Source organism: Procambarus clarkii, chromosome 64, assembly GCF_040958095.1.
Source record: "Procambarus clarkii isolate CNS0578487 chromosome 64, FALCON_Pclarkii_2.0, whole genome shotgun sequence".
In the NCBI taxonomy this organism is placed as follows: domain Eukaryota; kingdom Metazoa; phylum Arthropoda; class Malacostraca; order Decapoda; family Cambaridae; genus Procambarus; species Procambarus clarkii.
The window spans coordinates 12,890,322-12,898,469 of NC_091213.1; positions in this window are offsets into that span (position 1 = coordinate 12,890,322).

Here is an 8,148-nt window from a genome sequence, read left to right on the forward strand (position 1 = left end):
ATAGACGTAATGGTTTGGCACTTTCTTCTGGATTCAATCCACAACAACTGTCTAACTCCTTGGTACTCATTTACTTCTAGGTGAACAGAGGCATAAGGTGAGAGGAAACGTGCCCAACCGTTTCTCTCCTGACTGTGGGATTAAACACAGTTCACTGTACCACGTAGAAGACCAACGTTCAAAACAGCTTCACTAACCATGAAATAGTGACAAAGAGGCGGATAACCTTTAAAGATTCTCCTAGAAAATTTGTAAATCTGATATACTCCATGTTTCGGGAAAATAATAATAATTGGTTTGTTCACTATCTTCAACTGTCTTCCAGACCCTCGTGGGATGGACTGTCAGGTGGTTGTCATGAAGATTAAGAGCAATATACAAAAATTTCAACTCAGGAATGCTCCTCTCCGCGTGCCGAGCAATTAACAACACTTGAAATCAACGCTTGTCATTCGCAGAACTTCATGTATTAAGCAAAACCCAAGAGACCACAAAACTTGCTGACTGTAGAACCCCCAAGTACAAAACAGACCACAATATTTACCGACTACAGACCAAAAAGATTTTGACTTCAAGTGCAGGCGATGCGTCAACTTGAGAATGATCCTGGATGGACCGAAACGTCGTAGTCCCATCACCTTCTAGTGTGTGGTCTGGTCAACTTTCAACTTCAAAACAAAGCTACAAAGTCCTTTGAGAATCTACTCCTTCCTAAATACATGAGACTCACACCCACCAGGCGTTTGCCTGACTGCATACAGAATCAAGGACTCCACATATATCCCAAGGATATACGTGATCATCAGTGATAACAGTAAGGCCACATATATCGCCAGAACATCCACAGACCTCACATCACATATATTGTTTGTAAGGAGGTAAATAACAGAACCATTGATCAAAATGTTTTCAATAAATACCTATCATATATACCTATCTCTCTCTCTCTCTCTCTCTCTCTCTCTCTCTCTCTCTCTCTCTCTCTCTCTCTCTCTCTCTCTCTCTCTCTCTCTCTCTCTCTCTCTGGGAGATCCATAAGCCTCGAAGAAGACGATATGCAGCACCCGGGAGAGCCTTGTTGGGCACTCTCTTGCCCAACAATATATATATATATATATATATATATATATATATATATATATATATATATATATATATATATATATATATATTTATATATATATATATATATATATATATATATATATATATATATATATATATATATATATATATTTATATATATATATATATATATATATATATATATATATATATATATATATATATATATATATATATATATATATTTACGTATTTCTTTTTGTATGTATGACAAGGTGTTTATAGTTGCCCGAGCGTGTGTATGAGTCAGCTGGTGTTAATTAGCGCAGGTACGTGGATTAGAGTATGAATGGTCATATTAGTAGTTAATGAAGACTATCAATGAGACTTTCTTTGTGTTTCAGAGCTCTTGTGAGGAATTTCAATCAATCTCTCTCTCTCTCTCTCTCTCTCTCTCTCTCTCTCTCTCTCTCTCTCTCTCTCTCTCTCTCTCTCTCTCTCTCTCTCTCTCTCTCCTCAGAGACGTCTCCCCTCACGCTTACTCGCTCTTTGTTTCCATCTCCATCTCAGTCTATTCATTACGGTCAAAAGATAATCTAAGTGTTGACCCATTTGCGACGCTTCCGGTTGACCTGGATAGACACAGCAAACGGATGATGGAGTGAAGAAAGAGAAGAAAGAGAATGTGAGAGACAGACATATATGTATATATATATATATATATATATATATATATATATATATATATATATATATATATATATACATATATATATATATATATATATATATCCCACATATTTTGCTTACTTCCACTCCCCATCTGAGACTTCTATTCACCACCATCCACTTCAAATCTCTATCCGCTAGCCTCCATCCACATCCTATCTCTACACTAACCTCCAAGCTCCATCATCCACCTACAATATTTATCATCTAGCCTGCAATCTTCATCATGCTCTTTTAAACTGTATCCTTATCCTCCATCCACCGCCTAAAACTCTACGCCCATCATCACACAGGGGCTCTATATCTTATCCATTTCGAAGAGCATTACTGCTCTTTATTTCATCCTTTCTTATCAGTATTTATCAGACTTTCTGCTTTATCTCCAGTTTTTAATAGCCTCTATCTTCGTAACTTTTTACCCAGAAATTCCTTCTTTATTTTGATTTAAAATCAATGTTTAAATTATTATTTGTCTCTAGTGTTTATTATCGTTTATATAAAAATACATTTTATATATTAAGGATGAAACTAATTGTCATTCCAAATGCTTATACAGTGTTTTCGAACGAATATGTAATTTATTAAAAGGACAAATGAATAATAAACGCCACTTAACTCCAGTTTCTTCTATCCAGAGTTTAAAATTAAATTTATTCAGATTTTTTCTTACGTGGAACAATTGAGGTTGAAAAAAATATAAAAAAAAGTGACGCTTTGTTCGCACGCTGTAACGATGTAGGTAATAAAATTAACCCATTTACTTCACAGGTTATAAATTAATTAGCATTTTTTTCTGTGAGTTAAGATATTTAGAGTAATTGGATTTTCTAGATGTCGTGGAGTGTTTCGGAGATGCTTACGCTTAGTCTGTTAGTTTCCTAAAGCCTCTGTCATTTATGTATCTGTGGATGTCTCTCTCTCTCTCTCTCTCTCTCTCTCTCTCTCTCTCTCTCTCTCTCTCTCTCTCTCTCTCTCTCTCTCTCTCTCTCTCTCTCTCTCTCTCTCTTGAACATCCTGGCATCCATAAGCCATTCCTCTCGTAAGATGTATTCAGGAAAAGGGCCGATACAAGAAGGAAAACATATTTGTGTACGTAAAGTCAATTAGGTTCGATTAATAAATCACTTCGTACAACAAGGTGGCCGGATGATCCCAGATTAATGGCTGGAATATTCGTTTACGATCGCCAATCTTAATCGATACAAGAGCGGCTCGAGGGAAAATGAACATACCTGGTCGACTAGCATATAAGGAGTGAGTATACTTGGGAGTTAGCATCATCGCATACCCTGGGGATGTGTAATCTGGGGATGTGTAATCTGGTGTTGTGTAATCTGGTGTTGTGTAATCTGGTGTTGTGTAATCTGGTGTGGTGTAATCCGGTGTTGTGTAATCTGGTGTGGTGTAATCTGGTGTGGTGTAATCTGGTGTGGTGTAATCTGGTGTTGTGTAATCTGGTGTGGTGTAATCTGGTGTTGTGTAATCTGGTGTGGTGTAATCTGGTGTTGTGTAATTGCAAGTGTGATCGAATTGTTTACCGAGATCCTGATTACACTCCACTTGGCATCGCAGGAGGCACACACACACACACACACACACACACACACACACACACACACACACACACACACACACACACACACACACATAGACACTATGCCCTAAGCATGTGCCAAAGAGGCACCCTTCCTGAGCCCTGATGGGTGTTTGAATAAAGAAGAAGATGGCGTAGCAATGGGTTCCCTCCTTGGTGTCCTATTTGCTAATTTTGACATGGGTACCGTTGAACAGAAAGTTCTTGATGACATGACCTAATATGTCCTGCAGGTATGTTGGCGACATACTCAAGCAGATATACCTGTTGTTGGCCGCTTGCGACAGCTTAAGGAAGCATTCGAACGAGGGTCCGTGCAAAGGTTCACTTACGAGATTGAGAGTGACGGTAAGTTACCTTTTCTGGATGAAGCAGTCTCGGAAAGGAATGATGACTTTCACACTGCAGTCTACACTAAGGAAACCAACATAGGTTTCCTTATGTGACTTAATGCTAGTAGAGAGCGCCCAGCTTTCAGGTACAAGCAAAGAGTTGTCGACGCCTATGTCAACTGCGCCCTCTCACACACACCTCCAGTTGGAACAGGTTGACGAGGAACTCGGTAATGTAAGACAGGTCCTAGTCACTTGTGAATACTCTGACGGATATCTCGAAGAGATCATTATAAGTAAGGGGAACTGCAATGCTACCTCTGGCAAAAAATCCAACAATACAGTATCTACATTAAGATATTCTACAAGCAATTCTTTTCCACTGTTCATAAAATGGAGGAAAGAGAGCTGAAAGATATTACTGACAGAAACGTGGCCCCTACCGACACCAACCAGAAGTTCGAGTTAACAATATACTATAGGAGCAAGAAGGACCGCCAGCTAGCTCAGGAAAAACTCTCCTGACACCAAGCAAAAAGCGAAAAAGTGAATGCCGTCTATGCCTTCACATGCCCACCTGGGGAACTGTCAGCTCTCAACGGTCTCAGTATATAGGCAAGACAACATTATCATTTAAAGGCGACTGACATTGAACAAAGAGCAAGCCTTGATTACAGAATATATATATACTCCCTATCCTCAGCCCGATCATCACCAGAGATATCCTAACACATGAGGGTGAAATAAGCAACAGATACTACAATAGATAATTAAACATTGGCGAAGCACTATATATCAAACAAATCACTATCAACAGCCAGTGTACACCCCATTACATTCTACCATCTTCATGACTAACACAAGACATCCAACATCCCCGGCCACCATAAGAACACAGGAAATAAGGAGGCTGCAGTGGGCGTATGGACCCAAGCGACGCCATACTTCCCAACACTCTCGGGTAATATATTCAGTGGTTCCAGCTAAATTTAATTCACTAAACAATACACACAGCATGTACCACTGCGGCTGTCTGCTTTACACAAGACTATCCTTATTTATGTAATCGTCTTCACTCAATACGTCTTCATCTCAGTAAGGTTATGTGGATGTTTTGTGTGTGTGTGTGTGTGTGTGTGTGGGCTTGTGTACCATCTGACGTCTCTCTATCCCCTCACTTAGCGATGCCCCCCCCCCAATTCCCTCACGATGGCCCCCAATTCTCCCATTTGCCCCAATTTTCCCTTTCCCTTTCCCCTCTTCATTTTTCTTATTATTTATTTCTTCCCCTGTCTTTCATGCTTTAATTAATGTCTGCTGAATCTACCCTCATTAATACCTACAAGATCCTCACTCATTAACACCCATCAGATCTCTAATAACATTTCCCAGATCTTCACCTCATTAATATCGTCCAGATCACCCCTGATAATTATCTATCCCTCCCCATAACTACCCACAGAATAAGTACACTTCCAGTACACCCTTTACCTCCCCGTTTCCTAATCCAATTGCAGCTATTGTGGCCACCCCAATACTCACAAATTTCGATAAGTTAATCCACACCATCACCTCACACCGTCTTGGAATCCATATTAATCCACCTCCCATTCTGTATCCATAAATTGATGACTTCAACCCTAGCAAAATTTCCAACTGATTTAGGCAGCGCATTAATAATCCACAACTATTCTACTTTACCAATCAATCCATACCCATTAATCTACTCCCATTCGCACGCTTTCAATCATCTTTTTTGTACTGGCTAATCCCTCGTATCCATATCATACCCATACCCTTGTATACGTCAGCTTCAATGCCACCTTTATCCATGAACAGTTATTCTACCCACTCTCCTCACTTCGTCAGAGTCTGGCAATCAACCAAAGAAAACTTTGAAGAATTCTGAATCCAGTCAATTCGTTTCCTTGTAACTGTTGTTGAAGAGTTAAGAAAAGCATAGAAAATATGGATTTTTTATTTAATTAAAATGTTTGCCTCTAGTTGATTCTTGTTTACCAGTGAGATTCTGTGTGTGTGTGTGTGTGTGTGTGTGTGTGTGTGTGTGTGTGTGTGTGTGTGTGTGTGTGTGTGTGTGTGTGTGTGTGTGTGTGTGTGTGTGTGTGTGTGTGTGTGTGTACGCGCATCGAGGACTGAGTGCTTTGTGATGTAGGTGCAATGTACAGTGTCCAAGGAAGTTGATTTATTCCGTGTTTATTTTTTTTAAGTCAGTATCTCTCAGACTTGTTCAACAACCATCCATTGAGGAAACTTGAATGATGATAGGATAGTGTAAGAGAAAGAAGAGAGAGAGAGAGAGAGAGAGAGAGAGAGAGAGAGGGGGGGGGGAGGGGGGAGGGAAGGAATGGAATTATCAGGTGTAAGTGCCAAACCATTAGGACTATATAGCACTTGGAAGGGGCCAGGATAAGGATTTGGGATGGGACGGGGAGATGGACTGGTGCCCATGGACTGGTGCCCAATCACTTGGACGGGTCGGGAATTGAACCCCGACCTGCATGAAGCGAGACCGTCGCTCTACCGTCCAGCCCAAGTGGTTCGACAGAGAGAGAGAGACAAACAGACAGACTGACAGACAAATAATAAACTAGACCACCTGCTATTCACCTGTCCACACAACAAATCCAGCGAGCTAATCCTCCACTCCAGTATCTTAAACATATCTCACAGATAAGGTTTCCATTTACGTCACTCGTCCTCCTGACACTAGGAGGAAACTATAGTACTTTGATAAACTAATGCTATTTGGTCGTACTTGTCATTGGGTTCAAAATATCTCGATATTTCGAAGCAGTTAACTTGATACCCCTGTCAGAGACAACCCACAGATCGTGTCAAGATCATTCCGCTATTTGACTATCATTTGCAATTGTGTTGCCGTAGGGATGTTGCGATATCTAAAGATGCTCCGATAATCAGATGTCCTGCAGAGATAAAACATGTTTAGAATTCAATTTCATATCTCCCATTTATTTTGCGAAAGACTTGTAGGCGATTGAAATTGCGATTTTTTTAACAAGGTAAATTAACATATTTCAAGACTGTCATTTGTAATTAGATATTCTTATATTTGCACTATTATGAAAAGGATTTGATAGAGGTCTCGCTTTAGCAGTATTAAGGTGGACTTATCATCGACGTTGAACCCATGAGAGTGTTGTAAGGACGGCAAAGTCGTCCAATCAGAGAGCGAAAACTAGATCAAAGATAGTGTTATCAGCTCTATAGGGTATTTACTATCATCATGTTAGGATAGCGCTTTCACGAAGAAGAGATATCCTCACAAGTTTATTAAAATAACGATTATGAGGGGAAACGCATAAAGTGTAGCAAGATAACAGGTGTTATTGAACATGACAGTACAAGAACATAACATGTCCCAGAAGTAACAGCATAGAGTGTAGACAGATAACAGGTGTTGTTGAAGCATTACAGCGCATGAACAAAGCATATCATATAGGAAGAACAACGCAGCAGGGTACTATAGGTCTTTACGGGAACTTGATTTCTATCTGAAGAACATACTGTGACATTTGCGTATTTTTTCCATCCATTGAAAGTAGCATTGATATTGATATTTTAACTTTGGTAACAGATCTCGCTGATATATTAATTTTGTTTACTGAGAATAAATATATATATATATATATATATATATATATATATATATATATATATATATATATATATTTATATATATGTGTATATAGATAGATAGATAGATAGATAGATAGATAGATAGATAGATAGATAGATAGATAGTTAGATTAGAGGGGGGGTAACCGGGGTTGCTCGGCCGGTTATCTTTATCAATGTAATTCTCACTATTCATTTTCTGTGTCACTGTCACTATCATAACTGCACACAGTCATCATCACTGTTACTATCTTCATTACAAATCACCTTCTACACCGCAAACAAGTCAACTACAATCATGTAAATAGGGGGGAGAGTCGATGGGATTCGACCCCTGACTCGATTATGATCATACCTGGAAGGGTAGAGAAGGTGGTGAAGGGTAGGAAAGGAGTTGAAGGGTAAGGCAGACGGTGAAAGGGAGGGCACGTGGCGAAGGGTAAGGCAGGTGGTGAAGGGTAAGGGAAGTTGTGAAGGTTAGAGAAGGTGGTGAAGGGAAGAGAAAGTGGAGAAGGGTAGGGCAGGTGGTGAAGGGTAGGGCAAGAGAAGAGTAGGGCAGGTGAAGAGTAGGGAAAGTAAAGAGTAGGGCAGGTGAAGGGAAGGGAGGGGTGATGAAGCGATGAATGGGAAGGAAGAGAGTGCAGTGTAAGGGTGGTGGTGAAGGGAAGAGAACGGTGGGTGGTGAAGGGTGGAAAAGGTAGTGAAGGGGATGGTAGGAAAGGTATGTGAAGGAAAGGGAAGGTGTTACAGGGTTAACCAATAGGTGAAGGG